The sequence below is a fragment of the Schistocerca nitens genome, chromosome 11 (genome assembly GCF_023898315.1).
Source record: "Schistocerca nitens isolate TAMUIC-IGC-003100 chromosome 11, iqSchNite1.1, whole genome shotgun sequence".
Lineage (NCBI taxonomy): Eukaryota > Metazoa > Arthropoda > Insecta > Orthoptera > Acrididae > Schistocerca > Schistocerca nitens.
In genome coordinates, this window is record NC_064624.1 from 149,379,694 (window position 1) to 149,394,747 (window position 15,054).

Below are 15,054 nucleotides of genomic sequence, written 5' to 3' on the forward strand. Positions count from 1 at the left end.
TTGTCGTTTTCAAAGCCTTCCTGGCAAACTTGGTTAGCACATTCTCCCTCAAACTGAGTTAATTACTGCATTTTCGTACCATTGCAGTAGTTTAAAAGGCTTAAGGAAGCATCTTTGTCACAACAGAAAGGTGGTTTGAAAATTGGGCTGGTAGGGGTAGCGAAATAAAACAAAAAAAAAAAGGAGGGAAGCCAACAGCACCCGGGTTTCCCAGGCGGTCACCCATCCAAGTACTAACCGGGCCCAATGATGCTTAACTTCGGTGATCGGACGAGAACCGGTGTATTCATCGTGGTATGGCCGTTGGCACTCATGTAACGTAGGAGCACGGCAGAATTCGCGTTCGGCTTCTCTCCCAACACACAAAATGTTAGTTTTCGGCCGCATTTGACGAAAGCACTTCCTTCCGCAACAGCCAGTTCCTCGAGGACGGCGCGGGGGGCGCGCCCGGCGTCCCAGCAGAGCGACGGCCGAATTAGCGGGCGCACCGCCGCGTGTGTGAGACGCACTGCTGCTCGTTGCACCTCCTGTCATTCGCTGGGCGCGTGCAGCCTTCGACACTAGCGGAGGACGCATCTTGTCCCTGGTGTCCAGCGGAGGGCCTGTGCGGGGTGTGGCAGTGTCGTGCTGGAGGGCGCCACTGGTAGCGATGCGGGCTTCCTCGCCTCGCCTCGCCTCGCCTCGCCTCACACACCGGGTGTGTGCGTAGTTTGCAGTGCATTCACACCATTCCTATCCCTGTCCCCGTCCCGACTTGTCCCGACTTTGCTCGACTGCCGCTCGCTGCCGCTCGGGTCGTGGTCCATATGACAGCGCAAGCACGACAAACGTCTGCGGGACGAGACGAGACGAGACGAGACGACTAAGGGACAGATTCGTGATTACAAATCAAGTTTGGAACTCTACACTCCTACACAACAAAAGGCGGTGACGTATTTCAGAAATCACCTGCCGATTCGTACCGTTTTGTCGTTTTCAAAGCCTTCCTGGCAAACTTGGTTAGCACATTCTCCCTCAAACTGAGTTAATTACTGCATTTTCGTACCATTGCAGTAGTTTAAAAGGCTTAAGGAAGCATCTTTGTCACAACAGAAAGGTGGTTTGAAAATTGGGCTGGTAGGGGTAGCGACATAAAACAAAAAAAAAAAGGAGGGAAGCCAACAGCACCCGGGTTTCCCAGGCGGTCACCCATCCAAGTACTAACCGGGCCCAATGATGCTTAACTTCGGTGATCGGACGAGAACCGGTGTATTCATCGTGGTATGGCCGTTGGCACTCATGTAACGTAGGAGCACGGCAGAATTCGCGTTCGGCTTCTCTCCCAACACACAAAATGTTAGTTTTCGGCCGCATTTGACGAAAGCACTTCCTTCCGCAACAGCCAGTTCCTCGAGGACGGCGCGGGGGACGCGCCCGGCGTCCCAGCAGAGCGACGGCCGAATTAGCGGGCGCACCGCCGCGTGTGTGAGACGCACTGCTGCTCGTTGCACCTCCTGTCATTCGCTGGGCGCGTGCAGCCTTCGACACTAGCGGAGGACGCATCTTGTCCCTGGTGTCCAGCGGAGGGCCTGTGCGGGGTGTGGCAGTGTCGTGCTGGAGGGCGCCACTGGTAGCGATGCGGGCTTCCTCGCCTCGCCTCGCCTCGCCTCGCCTCGCCTCACACACCGGGTGTGTGCGTAGTTTGCAGTGCATTCACACCATTCCTATCCCTGTCCCCGTCCCGACTTGTCCCGACTTTGCTCGACTGCCGCTCGCTGCCGCTCGGGTCGTGGTCCATATGACAGCGCAAGCACGACAAACGTCTGCGGGACGAGACGAGACGAGACGAGACGACTAAGGGACAGATTCGTGATTACAAATCAAGTTTGGAACTCTACACTCCTACACAACAAAAGGCGGTGACGTATTTCAGAAATCACCTGCCGATTCGTACCGTTTTGTCGTTTTCAAAGCCTTCCTGGCAAACTTGGTTAGCACATTCTCCCTCAAACTGAGTTAATTACTGCATTTTCGTACCATTGCAGTAGTTTAAAAGGCTTAAGGAAGCATCTTTGTCACAACAGAAAGGTGGTTTGAAAATTGGGCTGGTAGGGGTAGCGAAATAAAACAAAAAAAAAAAGGAGGGAAGCCAACAGCACCCGGGTTTCCCAGGCGGTCACCCATCCAAGTACTAACCGGGCCCAATGATGCTTAACTTCGGTGATCGGACGAGAACCGGTGTATTCATCGTGGTATGGCCGTTGGCACTCATGTAACGTAGGAGCACGGCAGAATTCGCGTTCGGCTTCTCTCCCAACACACAAAATGTTAGTTTTCGGCCGCATTTGACGAAAGCACTTCCTTCCGCAACAGCCAGTTCCTCGAGGACGGCGCGGGGGGCGCGCCCGGCGTCCCAGCAGAGCGACGGCCGAATTAGCGGGCGCACCGCCGCGTGTGTGAGACGCACTGCTGCTCGTTGCACCTCCTGTCATTCGCTGGGCGCGTGCAGCCTTCGACACTAGCGGAGGACGCATCTTGTCCCTGGTGTCCAGCGGAGGGCCTGTGCGGGGTGTGGCAGTGTCGTGCTGGAGGGCGCCACTGGTAGCGATGCGGGCTTCCTCGCCTCGCCTCGCCTCGCCTCGCCTCACACACCGGGTGTGTGCGTAGTTTGCAGTGCATTCACACCATTCCTATCCCTGTCCCCGTCCCGACTTGTCCCGACTTTGCTCGACTGCCGCTCGCTGCCGCTCGGGTCGTGGTCCATATGACAGCGCAAGCACGACAAACGTCTGCGGGACGAGACGAGACGAGACGAGACGACTAAGGGACAGATTCGTGATTACAAATCAAGTTTGGAACTCTACACTCCTACACAACAAAAGGCGGTGACGTATTTCAGAAATCACCTGCCGATTCGTACCGTTTTGTCGTTTTCAAAGCCTTCCTGGCAAACTTGGTTAGCACATTCTCCCTCAAACTGAGTTAATTACTGCATTTTCGTACCATTGCAGTAGTTTAAAAGGCTTAAGGAAGCATCTTTGTCACAACAGAAAGGTGGTTTGAAAATTGGGCTGGTAGGGGTAGCGACATAAAACAAAAAAAAAAAGGAGGGAAGCCAACAGCACCCGGGTTTCCCAGGCGGTCACCCATCCAAGTACTAACCGGGCCCAATGATGCTTAACTTCGGTGATCGGACGAGAACCGGTGTATTCATCGTGGTATGGCCGTTGGCACTCATGTAACGTAGGAGCACGGCAGAATTCGCGTTCGGCTTCTCTCCCAACACACAAAATGTTAGTTTTCGGCCGCATTTGACGAAAGCACTTCCTTCCGCAACAGCCAGTTCCTCGAGGACGGCGCGGGGGACGCGCCCGGCGTCCCAGCAGAGCGACGGCCGAATTAGCGGGCGCACCGCCGCGTGTGTGAGACGCACTGCTGCTCGTTGCACCTCCTGTCATTCGCTGGGCGCGTGCAGCCTTCGACACTAGCGGAGGACGCATCTTGTCCCTGGTGTCCAGCGGAGGGCCTGTGCGGGGTGTGGCAGTGTCGTGCTGGAGGGCGCCACTGGTAGCGATGCGGGCTTCCTCGCCTCGCCTCGCCTCGCCTCGCCTCGCCTCACACACCGGGTGTGTGCGTAGTTTGCAGTGCATTCACACCATTCCTATCCCTGTCCCCGTCCCGACTTGTCCCGACTTTGCTCGACTGCCGCTCGCTGCCGCTCGGGTCGTGGTCCATATGACAGCGCAAGCACGACAAACGTCTGCGGGACGAGACGAGACGAGACGAGACGACTAAGGGACAGATTCGTGATTACAAATCAAGTTTGGAACTCTACACTCCTACACAACAAAAGGCGGTGACGTATTTCAGAAATCACCTGCCGATTCGTACCGTTTTGTCGTTTTCAAAGCCTTCCTGGCAAACTTGGTTAGCACATTCTCCCTCAAACTGAGTTAATTACTGCATTTTCGTACCATTGCAGTAGTTTAAAAGGCTTAAGGAAGCATCTTTGTCACAACAGAAAGGTGGTTTGAAAATTGGGCTGGTAGGGGTAGCGAAATAAAACAAAAAAAAAAAGGAGGGAAGCCAACAGCACCCGGGTTTCCCAGGCGGTCACCCATCCAAGTACTAACCGGGCCCAATGATGCTTAACTTCGGTGATCGGACGAGAACCGGTGTATTCATCGTGGTATGGCCGTTGGCACTCATGTAACGTAGGAGCACGGCAGAATTCGCGTTCGGCTTCTCTCCCAACACACAAAATGTTAGTTTTCGGCCGCATTTGACGAAAGCACTTCCTTCCGCAACAGCCAGTTCCTCGAGGACGGCGCGGGGGGCGCGCCCGGCGTCCCAGCAGAGCGACGGCCGAATTAGCGGGCGCACCGCCGCGTGTGTGAGACGCACTGCTGCTCGTTGCACCTCCTGTCATTCGCTGGGCGCGTGCAGCCTTCGACACTAGCGGAGGACGCATCTTGTCCCTGGTGTCCAGCGGAGGGCCTGTGCGGGGTGTGGCAGTGTCGTGCTGGAGGGCGCCACTGGTAGCGATGCGGGCTTCCTCGCCTCGCCTCGCCTCGCCTCGCCTCGCCTCACACACCGGGTGTGTGCGTAGTTTGCAGTGCATTCACACCATTCCTATCCCTGTCCCCGTCCCGACTTGTCCCGACTTTGCTCGACTGCCGCTCGCTGCCGCTCGGGTCGTGGTCCATATGACAGCGCAAGCACGACAAACGTCTGCGGGACGAGACGAGACGAGACGAGACGACTAAGGGACAGATTCGTGATTACAAATCAAGTTTGGAACTCTACACTCCTACACAACAAAAGGCGGTGACGTATTTCAGAAATCACCTGCCGATTCGTACCGTTTTGTCGTTTTCAAAGCCTTCCTGGCAAACTTGGTTAGCACATTCTCCCTCAAACTGAGTTAATTACTGCATTTTCGTACCATTGCAGTAGTTTAAAAGGCTTAAGGAAGCATCTTTGTCACAACAGAAAGGTGGTTTGAAAATTGGGCTGGTAGGGGTAGCGAAATAAAACAAAAAAAAAAAGGAGGGAAGCCAACAGCACCCGGGTTTCCCAGGCGGTCACCCATCCAAGTACTAACCGGGCCCAATGATGCTTAACTTCGGTGATCGGACGAGAACCGGTGTATTCATCGTGGTATGGCCGTTGGCACTCATGTAACGTAGGAGCACGGCAGAATTCGCGTTCGGCTTCTCTCCCAACACACAAAATGTTAGTTTTCGGCCGCATTTGACGAAAGCACTTCCTTCCGCAACAGCCAGTTCCTCGAGGACGGCGCGGGGGACGCGCCCGGCGTCCCAGCAGAGCGACGGCCGAATTAGCGGGCGCACCGCCGCGTGTGTGAGACGCACTGCTGCTCGTTGCACCTCCTGTCATTCGCTGGGCGCGTGCAGCCTTCGACACTAGCGGAGGACGCATCTTGTCCCTGGTGTCCAGCGGAGGGCCTGTGCGGGGTGTGGCAGTGTCGTGCTGGAGGGCGCCACTGGTAGCGATGCGGGCTTCCTCGCCTCGCCTCGCCTCGCCTCGCCTCACACACCGGGTGTGTGCGTAGTTTGCAGTGCATTCACACCATTCCTATCCCTGTCCCCGTCCCGACTTGTCCCGACTTTGCTCGACTGCCGCTCGCTGCCGCTCGGGTCGTGGTCCATATGACAGCGCAAGCACGACAAACGTCTGCGGGACGAGACGAGACGAGACGAGACGACTAAGGGACAGATTCGTGATTACAAATCAAGTTTGGAACTCTACACTCCTACACAACAAAAGGCGGTGACGTATTTCAGAAATCACCTGCCGATTCGTACCGTTTTGTCGTTTTCAAAGCCTTCCTGGCAAACTTGGTTAGCACATTCTCCCTCAAACTGAGTTAATTACTGCATTTTCGTACCATTGCAGTAGTTTAAAAGGCTTAAGGAAGCATCTTTGTCACAACAGAAAGGTGGTTTGAAAATTGGGCTGGTAGGGGTAGCGAAATAAAACAAAAAAAAAAAGGAGGGAAGCCAACAGCACCCGGGTTTCCCAGGCGGTCACCCATCCAAGTACTAACCGGGCCCAATGATGCTTAACTTCGGTGATCGGACGAGAACCGGTGTATTCATCGTGGTATGGCCGTTGGCACTCATGTAACGTAGGAGCACGGCAGAATTCGCGTTCGGCTTCTCTCCCAACACACAAAATGTTAGTTTTCGGCCGCATTTGACGAAAGCACTTCCTTCCGCAACAGCCAGTTCCTCGAGGACGGCGCGGGGGACGCGCCCGGCGTCCCAGCAGAGCGACGGCCGAATTAGCGGGCGCACCGCCGCGTGTGTGAGACGCACTGCTGCTCGTTGCACCTCCTGTCATTCGCTGGGCGCGTGCAGCCTTCGACACTAGCGGAGGACGCATCTTGTCCCTGGTGTCCAGCGGAGGGCCTGTGCGGGGTGTGGCAGTGTCGTGCTGGAGGGCGCCACTGGTAGCGATGCGGGCTTCCTCGCCTCGCCTCGCCTCGCCTCGCCTCGCCTCACACACCGGGTGTGTGCGTAGTTTGCAGTGCATTCACACCATTCCTATCCCTGTCCCCGTCCCGACTTGTCCCGACTTTGCTCGACTGCCGCTCGCTGCCGCTCGGGTCGTGGTCCATATGACAGCGCAAGCACGACAAACGTCTGCGGGACGAGACGAGACGAGACGAGACGACTAAGGGACAGATTCGTGATTACAAATCAAGTTTGGAACTCTACACTCCTACACAACAAAAGGCGGTGACGTATTTCAGAAATCACCTGCCGATTCGTACCGTTTTGTCGTTTTCAAAGCCTTCCTGGCAAACTTGGTTAGCACATTCTCCCTCAAACTGAGTTAATTACTGCATTTTCGTACCATTGCAGTAGTTTAAAAGGCTTAAGGAAGCATCTTTGTCACAACAGAAAGGTGGTTTGAAAATTGGGCTGGTAGGGGTAGCGAAATAAAACAAAAAAAAAAAGGAGGGAAGCCAACAGCACCCGGGTTTCCCAGGCGGTCACCCATCCAAGTACTAACCGGGCCCAATGATGCTTAACTTCGGTGATCGGACGAGAACCGGTGTATTCATCGTGGTATGGCCGTTGGCACTCATGTAACGTAGGAGCACGGCAGAATTCGCGTTCGGCTTCTCTCCCAACACACAAAATGTTAGTTTTCGGCCGCATTTGACGAAAGCACTTCCTTCCGCAACAGCCAGTTCCTCGAGGACGGCGCGGGGGGCGCGCCCGGCGTCCCAGCAGAGCGACGGCCGAATTAGCGGGCGCACCGCCGCGTGTGTGAGACGCACTGCTGCTCGTTGCACCTCCTGTCATTCGCTGGGCGCGTGCAGCCTTCGACACTAGCGGAGGACGCATCTTGTCCCTGGTGTCCAGCGGAGGGCCTGTGCGGGGTGTGGCAGTGTCGTGCTGGAGGGCGCCACTGGTAGCGATGCGGGCTTCCTCGCCTCGCCTCGCCTCGCCTCGCCTCACACACCGGGTGTGTGCGTAGTTTGCAGTGCATTCACACCATTCCTATCCCTGTCCCCGTCCCGACTTGTCCCGACTTTGCTCGACTGCCGCTCGCTGCCGCTCGGGTCGTGGTCCATATGACAGCGCAAGCACGACAAACGTCTGCGGGACGAGACGAGACGAGACGAGACGACTAAGGGACAGATTCGTGATTACAAATCAAGTTTGGAACTCTACACTCCTACACAACAAAAGGCGGTGACGTATTTCAGAAATCACCTGCCGATTCGTACCGTTTTGTCGTTTTCAAAGCCTTCCTGGCAAACTTGGTTAGCACATTCTCCCTCAAACTGAGTTAATTACTGCATTTTCGTACCATTGCAGTAGTTTAAAAGGCTTAAGGAAGCATCTTTGTCACAACAGAAAGGTGGTTTGAAAATTGGGCTGGTAGGGGTAGCGACATAAAACAAAAAAAAAAAGGAGGGAAGCCAACAGCACCCGGGTTTCCCAGGCGGTCACCCATCCAAGTACTAACCGGGCCCAATGATGCTTAACTTCGGTGATCGGACGAGAACCGGTGTATTCATCGTGGTATGGCCGTTGGCACTCATGTAACGTAGGAGCACGGCAGAATTCGCGTTCGGCTTCTCTCCCAACACACAAAATGTTAGTTTTCGGCCGCATTTGACGAAAGCACTTCCTTCCGCAACAGCCAGTTCCTCGAGGACGGCGCGGGGGACGCGCCCGGCGTCCCAGCAGAGCGACGGCCGAATTAGCGGGCGCACCGCCGCGTGTGTGAGACGCACTGCTGCTCGTTGCACCTCCTGTCATTCGCTGGGCGCGTGCAGCCTTCGACACTAGCGGAGGACGCATCTTGTCCCTGGTGTCCAGCGGAGGGCCTGTGCGGGGTGTGGCAGTGTCGTGCTGGAGGGCGCCACTGGTAGCGATGCGGGCTTCCTCGCCTCGCCTCGCCTCGCCTCGCCTCGCCTCACACACCGGGTGTGTGCGTAGTTTGCAGTGCATTCACACCATTCCTATCCCTGTCCCCGTCCCGACTTGTCCCGACTTTGCTCGACTGCCGCTCGCTGCCGCTCGGGTCGTGGTCCATATGACAGCGCAAGCACGACAAACGTCTGCGGGACGAGACGAGACGAGACGAGACGACTAAGGGACAGATTCGTGATTACAAATCAAGTTTGGAACTCTACACTCCTACACAACAAAAGGCGGTGACGTATTTCAGAAATCACCTGCCGATTCGTACCGTTTTGTCGTTTTCAAAGCCTTCCTGGCAAACTTGGTTAGCACATTCTCCCTCAAACTGAGTTAATTACTGCATTTTCGTACCATTGCAGTAGTTTAAAAGGCTTAAGGAAGCATCTTTGTCACAACAGAAAGGTGGTTTGAAAATTGGGCTGGTAGGGGTAGCGAAATAAAACAAAAAAAAAAAGGAGGGAAGCCAACAGCACCCGGGTTTCCCAGGCGGTCACCCATCCAAGTACTAACCGGGCCCAATGATGCTTAACTTCGGTGATCGGACGAGAACCGGTGTATTCATCGTGGTATGGCCGTTGGCACTCATGTAACGTAGGAGCACGGCAGAATTCGCGTTCGGCTTCTCTCCCAACACACAAAATGTTAGTTTTCGGCCGCATTTGACGAAAGCACTTCCTTCCGCAACAGCCAGTTCCTCGAGGACGGCGCGGGGGGCGCGCCCGGCGTCCCAGCAGAGCGACGGCCGAATTAGCGGGCGCACCGCCGCGTGTGTGAGACGCACTGCTGCTCGTTGCACCTCCTGTCATTCGCTGGGCGCGTGCAGCCTTCGACACTAGCGGAGGACGCATCTTGTCCCTGGTGTCCAGCGGAGGGCCTGTGCGGGGTGTGGCAGTGTCGTGCTGGAGGGCGCCACTGGTAGCGATGCGGGCTTCCTCGCCTCGCCTCGCCTCGCCTCGCCTCGCCTCACACACCGGGTGTGTGCGTAGTTTGCAGTGCATTCACACCATTCCTATCCCTGTCCCCGTCCCGACTTGTCCCGACTTTGCTCGACTGCCGCTCGCTGCCGCTCGGGTCGTGGTCCATATGACAGCGCAAGCACGACAAACGTCTGCGGGACGAGACGAGACGAGACGAGACGACTAAGGGACAGATTCGTGATTACAAATCAAGTTTGGAACTCTACACTCCTACACAACAAAAGGCGGTGACGTATTTCAGAAATCACCTGCCGATTCGTACCGTTTTGTCGTTTTCAAAGCCTTCCTGGCAAACTTGGTTAGCACATTCTCCCTCAAACTGAGTTAATTACTGCATTTTCGTACCATTGCAGTAGTTTAAAAGGCTTAAGGAAGCATCTTTGTCACAACAGAAAGGTGGTTTGAAAATTGGGCTGGTAGGGGTAGCGAAATAAAACAAAAAAAAAAAGGAGGGAAGCCAACAGCACCCGGGTTTCCCAGGCGGTCACCCATCCAAGTACTAACCGGGCCCAATGATGCTTAACTTCGGTGATCGGACGAGAACCGGTGTATTCATCGTGGTATGGCCGTTGGCACTCATGTAACGTAGGAGCACGGCAGAATTCGCGTTCGGCTTCTCTCCCAACACACAAAATGTTAGTTTTCGGCCGCATTTGACGAAAGCACTTCCTTCCGCAACAGCCAGTTCCTCGAGGACGGCGCGGGGGACGCGCCCGGCGTCCCAGCAGAGCGACGGCCGAATTAGCGGGCGCACCGCCGCGTGTGTGAGACGCACTGCTGCTCGTTGCACCTCCTGTCATTCGCTGGGCGCGTGCAGCCTTCGACACTAGCGGAGGACGCATCTTGTCCCTGGTGTCCAGCGGAGGGCCTGTGCGGGGTGTGGCAGTGTCGTGCTGGAGGGCGCCACTGGTAGCGATGCGGGCTTCCTCGCCTCGCCTCGCCTCGCCTCGCCTCGCCTCACACACCGGGTGTGTGCGTAGTTTGCAGTGCATTCACACCATTCCTATCCCTGTCCCCGTCCCGACTTGTCCCGACTTTGCTCGACTGCCGCTCGCTGCCGCTCGGGTCGTGGTCCATATGACAGCGCAAGCACGACAAACGTCTGCGGGACGAGACGAGACGAGACGAGACGACTAAGGGACAGATTCGTGATTACAAATCAAGTTTGGAACTCTACACTCCTACACAACAAAAGGCGGTGACGTATTTCAGAAATCACCTGCCGATTCGTACCGTTTTGTCGTTTTCAAAGCCTTCCTGGCAAACTTGGTTAGCACATTCTCCCTCAAACTGAGTTAATTACTGCATTTTCGTACCATTGCAGTAGTTTAAAAGGCTTAAGGAAGCATCTTTGTCACAACAGAAAGGTGGTTTGAAAATTGGGCTGGTAGGGGTAGCGAAATAAAACAAAAAAAAAAAGGAGGGAAGCCAACAGCACCCGGGTTTCCCAGGCGGTCACCCATCCAAGTACTAACCGGGCCCAATGATGCTTAACTTCGGTGATCGGACGAGAACCGGTGTATTCATCGTGGTATGGCCGTTGGCACTCATGTAACGTAGGAGCACGGCAGAATTCGCGTTCGGCTTCTCTCCCAACACACAAAATGTTAGTTTTCGGCCGCATTTGACGAAAGCACTTCCTTCCGCAACAGCCAGTTCCTCGAGGACGGCGCGGGGGGCGCGCCCGGCGTCCCAGCAGAGCGACGGCCGAATTAGCGGGCGCACCGCCGCGTGTGTGAGACGCACTGCTGCTCGTTGCACCTCCTGTCATTCGCTGGGCGCGTGCAGCCTTCGACACTAGCGGAGGACGCATCTTGTCCCTGGTGTCCAGCGGAGGGCCTGTGCGGGGTGTGGCAGTGTCGTGCTGGAGGGCGCCACTGGTAGCGATGCGGGCTTCCTCGCCTCGCCTCGCCTCGCCTCGCCTCGCCTCACACACCGGGTGTGTGCGTAGTTTGCAGTGCATTCACACCATTCCTATCCCTGTCCCCGTCCCGACTTGTCCCGACTTTGCTCGACTGCCGCTCGCTGCCGCTCGGGTCGTGGTCCATATGACAGCGCAAGCACGACAAACGTCTGCGGGACGAGACGAGACGAGACGAGACGACTAAGGGACAGATTCGTGATTACAAATCAAGTTTGGAACTCTACACTCCTACACAACAAAAGGCGGTGACGTATTTCAGAAATCACCTGCCGATTCGTACCGTTTTGTCGTTTTCAAAGCCTTCCTGGCAAACTTGGTTAGCACATTCTCCCTCAAACTGAGTTAATTACTGCATTTTCGTACCATTGCAGTAGTTTAAAAGGCTTAAGGAAGCATCTTTGTCACAACAGAAAGGTGGTTTGAAAATTGGGCTGGTAGGGGTAGCGAAATAAAACAAAAAAAAAAAGGAGGGAAGCCAACAGCACCCGGGTTTCCCAGGCGGTCACCCATCCAAGTACTAACCGGGCCCAATGATGCTTAACTTCGGTGATCGGACGAGAACCGGTGTATTCATCGTGGTATGGCCGTTGGCACTCATGTAACGTAGGAGCACGGCAGAATTCGCGTTCGGCTTCTCTCCCAACACACAAAATGTTAGTTTTCGGCCGCATTTGACGAAAGCACTTCCTTCCGCAACAGCCAGTTCCTCGAGGACGGCGCGGGGGACGCGCCCGGCGTCCCAGCAGAGCGACGGCCGAATTAGCGGGCGCACCGCCGCGTGTGTGAGACGCACTGCTGCTCGTTGCACCTCCTGTCATTCGCTGGGCGCGTGCAGCCTTCGACACTAGCGGAGGACGCATCTTGTCCCTGGTGTCCAGCGGAGGGCCTGTGCGGGGTGTGGCAGTGTCGTGCTGGAGGGCGCCACTGGTAGCGATGCGGGCTTCCTCGCCTCGCCTCGCCTCGCCTCGCCTCGCCTCACACACCGGGTGTGTGCGTAGTTTGCAGTGCATTCACACCATTCCTATCCCTGTCCCCGTCCCGACTTGTCCCGACTTTGCTCGACTGCCGCTCGCTGCCGCTCGGGTCGTGGTCCATATGACAGCGCAAGCACGACAAACGTCTGCGGGACGAGACGAGACGAGACGAGACGACTAAGGGACAGATTCGTGATTACAAATCAAGTTTGGAACTCTACACTCCTACACAACAAAAGGCGGTGACGTATTTCAGAAATCACCTGCCGATTCGTACCGTTTTGTCGTTTTCAAAGCCTTCCTGGCAAACTTGGTTAGCACATTCTCCCTCAAACTGAGTTAATTACTGCATTTTCGTACCATTGCAGTAGTTTAAAAGGCTTAAGGAAGCATCTTTGTCACAACAGAAAGGTGGTTTGAAAATTGGGCTGGTAGGGGTAGCGAAATAAAACAAAAAAAAAAAGGAGGGAAGCCAACAGCACCCGGGTTTCCCAGGCGGTCACCCATCCAAGTACTAACCGGGCCCAATGATGCTTAACTTCGGTGATCGGACGAGAACCGGTGTATTCATCGTGGTATGGCCGTTGGCACTCATGTAACGTAGGAGCACGGCAGAATTCGCGTTCGGCTTCTCTCCCAACACACAAAATGTTAGTTTTCGGCCGCATTTGACGAAAGCACTTCCTTCCGCAACAGCCAGTTCCTCGAGGACGGCGCGGGGGGCGCGCCCGGCGTCCCAGCAGAGCGACGGCCGAATTAGCGGGCGCACCGCCGCGTGTGTGAGACGCACTGCTGCTCGTTGCACCTCCTGTCATTCGCTGGGCGCGTGCAGCCTTCGACACTAGCGGAGGACGCATCTTGTCCCTGGTGTCCAGCGGAGGGCCTGTGCGGGGTGTGGCAGTGTCGTGCTGGAGGGCGCCACTGGTAGCGATGCGGGCTTCCTCGCCTCGCCTCGCCTCGCCTCGCCTCGCCTCACACACCGGGTGTGTGCGTAGTTTGCAGTGCATTCACACCATTCCTATCCCTGTCCCCGTCCCGACTTGTCCCGACTTTGCTCGACTGCCGCTCGCTGCCGCTCGGGTCGTGGTCCATATGACAGCGCAAGCACGACAAACGTCTGCGGGACGAGACGAGACGAGACGAGACGACTAAGGGACAGATTCGTGATTACAAATCAAGTTTGGAACTCTACACTCCTACACAACAAAAGGCGGTGACGTATTTCAGAAATCACCTGCCGATTCGTACCGTTTTGTCGTTTTCAAAGCCTTCCTGGCAAACTTGGTTAGCACATTCTCCCTCAAACTGAGTTAATTACTGCATTTTCGTACCATTGCAGTAGTTTAAAAGGCTTAAGGAAGCATCTTTGTCACAACAGAAAGGTGGTTTGAAAATTGGGCTGGTAGGGGTAGCGAAATAAAACAAAAAAAAAAAGGAGGGAAGCCAACAGCACCCGGGTTTCCCAGGCGGTCACCCATCCAAGTACTAACCGGGCCCAATGATGCTTAACTTCGGTGATCGGACGAGAACCGGTGTATTCATCGTGGTATGGCCGTTGGCACTCATGTAACGTAGGAGCACGGCAGAATTCGCGTTCGGCTTCTCTCCCAACACACAAAATGTTAGTTTTCGGCCGCATTTGACGAAAGCACTTCCTTCCGCAACAGCCAGTTCCTCGAGGACGGCGCGGGGGACGCGCCCGGCGTCCCAGCAGAGCGACGGCCGAATTAGCGGGCGCACCGCCGCGTGTGTGAGACGCACTGCTGCTCGTTGCACCTCCTGTCATTCGCTGGGCGCGTGCAGCCTTCGACACTAGCGGAGGACGCATCTTGTCCCTGGTGTCCAGCGGAGGGCCTGTGCGGGGTGTGGCAGTGTCGTGCTGGAGGGCGCCACTGGTAGCGATGCGGGCTTCCTCGCCTCGCCTCGCCTCGCCTCGCCTCACACACCGGGTGTGTGCGTAGTTTGCAGTGCATTCACACCATTCCTATCCCTGTCCCCGTCCCGACTTGTCCCGACTTTGCTCGACTGCCGCTCGCTGCCGCTCGGGTCGTGGTCCATATGACAGCGCAAGCACGACAAACGTCTGCGGGACGAGACGAGACGAGACGAGACGACTAAGGGACAGATTCGTGATTACAAATCAAGTTTGGAACTCTACACTCCTACACAACAAAAGGCGGTGACGTATTTCAGAAATCACCTGCCGATTCGTACCGTTTTGTCGTTTTCAAAGCCTTCCTGGCAAACTTGGTTAGCACATTCTCCCTCAAACTGAGTTAATTACTGCATTTTCGTACCATTGCAGTAGTTTAAAAGGCTTAAGGAAGCATCTTTGTCACAACAGAAAGGTGGTTTGAAAATTGGGCTGGTAGGGGTAGCGAAATAAAACAAAAAAAAAAAGGAGGGAAGCCAACAGCACCCGGGTTTCCCAGGCGGTCACCCATCCAAGTACTAACCGGGCCCAATGATGCTTAACTTCGGTGATCGGACGAGAACCGGTGTATTCATCGTGGTATGGCCGTTGGCACTCATGTAACGTAGGAGCACGGCAGAATTCGCGTTCGGCTTCTCTCCCAACACACAAAATATTAGTTTTCGGCCGCATTTGACGAAAGCACTTCCTTCCGCAACAGCCAGTTCCTCGAGGACGGCGCGGGGGACGCGCCCGGCGTCCCAGCAGAGCGACGGCCGAATTAGCGGGCGCACCGCCGCGTGTGTGAGACGCACTGCTG

The 15,054-nt window shown here is 55.6% G+C and overlaps 16 non-coding genes across 16 annotated transcripts; all 16 read right to left on the reverse strand.

Moving 5' to 3' along the window:
- Nucleotides 1-189: 189 nt before the first annotated feature.
- On the reverse strand, nucleotides 190-308 carry LOC126214355 (5S ribosomal RNA). Its single transcript, XR_007541822.1, has one exon. It is a non-coding gene; the product is annotated as a 5S ribosomal RNA (ribosomal RNA).
- An 847-nt stretch (nucleotides 309-1,155) lies between these two features.
- On the reverse strand, nucleotides 1,156-1,274 carry LOC126214356 (5S ribosomal RNA). The gene has a single exon (XR_007541823.1). It is a non-coding gene; the product is annotated as a 5S ribosomal RNA (ribosomal RNA).
- An 852-nt stretch (nucleotides 1,275-2,126) lies between these two features.
- On the reverse strand, nucleotides 2,127-2,245 carry LOC126214357 (5S ribosomal RNA). Its single transcript, XR_007541824.1, has one exon. It is a non-coding gene; the product is annotated as a 5S ribosomal RNA (ribosomal RNA).
- Nucleotides 2,246-3,092: 847 nt separating this feature from the next.
- LOC126214358 (5S ribosomal RNA) lies at nucleotides 3,093-3,211 on the reverse strand. Its single transcript, XR_007541825.1, has one exon. It is a non-coding gene; the product is annotated as a 5S ribosomal RNA (ribosomal RNA).
- Nucleotides 3,212-4,063: 852 nt separating this feature from the next.
- LOC126214360 (5S ribosomal RNA) lies at nucleotides 4,064-4,182 on the reverse strand. Its single transcript, XR_007541826.1, has one exon. It is a non-coding gene; the product is annotated as a 5S ribosomal RNA (ribosomal RNA).
- Nucleotides 4,183-5,034: 852 nt separating this feature from the next.
- Nucleotides 5,035-5,153, reverse strand: LOC126214361 (5S ribosomal RNA). Its single transcript, XR_007541827.1, has one exon. It is a non-coding gene; the product is annotated as a 5S ribosomal RNA (ribosomal RNA).
- An 847-nt stretch (nucleotides 5,154-6,000) lies between these two features.
- Nucleotides 6,001-6,119, reverse strand: LOC126214362 (5S ribosomal RNA). The gene has a single exon (XR_007541828.1). It is a non-coding gene; the product is annotated as a 5S ribosomal RNA (ribosomal RNA).
- An 852-nt stretch (nucleotides 6,120-6,971) lies between these two features.
- Nucleotides 6,972-7,090, reverse strand: LOC126214363 (5S ribosomal RNA). Its single transcript, XR_007541829.1, has one exon. It is a non-coding gene; the product is annotated as a 5S ribosomal RNA (ribosomal RNA).
- An 847-nt stretch (nucleotides 7,091-7,937) lies between these two features.
- LOC126214364 (5S ribosomal RNA) lies at nucleotides 7,938-8,056 on the reverse strand. Its single transcript, XR_007541830.1, has one exon. It is a non-coding gene; the product is annotated as a 5S ribosomal RNA (ribosomal RNA).
- Nucleotides 8,057-8,908: 852 nt separating this feature from the next.
- Nucleotides 8,909-9,027, reverse strand: LOC126214365 (5S ribosomal RNA). The gene has a single exon (XR_007541831.1). It is a non-coding gene; the product is annotated as a 5S ribosomal RNA (ribosomal RNA).
- An 852-nt stretch (nucleotides 9,028-9,879) lies between these two features.
- On the reverse strand, nucleotides 9,880-9,998 carry LOC126214367 (5S ribosomal RNA). Its single transcript, XR_007541833.1, has one exon. It is a non-coding gene; the product is annotated as a 5S ribosomal RNA (ribosomal RNA).
- Nucleotides 9,999-10,850: 852 nt separating this feature from the next.
- Nucleotides 10,851-10,969, reverse strand: LOC126214368 (5S ribosomal RNA). Its single transcript, XR_007541834.1, has one exon. It is a non-coding gene; the product is annotated as a 5S ribosomal RNA (ribosomal RNA).
- An 852-nt stretch (nucleotides 10,970-11,821) lies between these two features.
- LOC126214369 (5S ribosomal RNA) lies at nucleotides 11,822-11,940 on the reverse strand. The gene has a single exon (XR_007541835.1). It is a non-coding gene; the product is annotated as a 5S ribosomal RNA (ribosomal RNA).
- Nucleotides 11,941-12,792: 852 nt separating this feature from the next.
- Nucleotides 12,793-12,911, reverse strand: LOC126214371 (5S ribosomal RNA). The gene has a single exon (XR_007541836.1). It is a non-coding gene; the product is annotated as a 5S ribosomal RNA (ribosomal RNA).
- Nucleotides 12,912-13,763: 852 nt separating this feature from the next.
- On the reverse strand, nucleotides 13,764-13,882 carry LOC126214372 (5S ribosomal RNA). The gene has a single exon (XR_007541837.1). It is a non-coding gene; the product is annotated as a 5S ribosomal RNA (ribosomal RNA).
- An 847-nt stretch (nucleotides 13,883-14,729) lies between these two features.
- LOC126214373 (5S ribosomal RNA) lies at nucleotides 14,730-14,848 on the reverse strand. Its single transcript, XR_007541838.1, has one exon. It is a non-coding gene; the product is annotated as a 5S ribosomal RNA (ribosomal RNA).
- Between the last annotated feature and the right edge of the window lie 206 nt (nucleotides 14,849-15,054).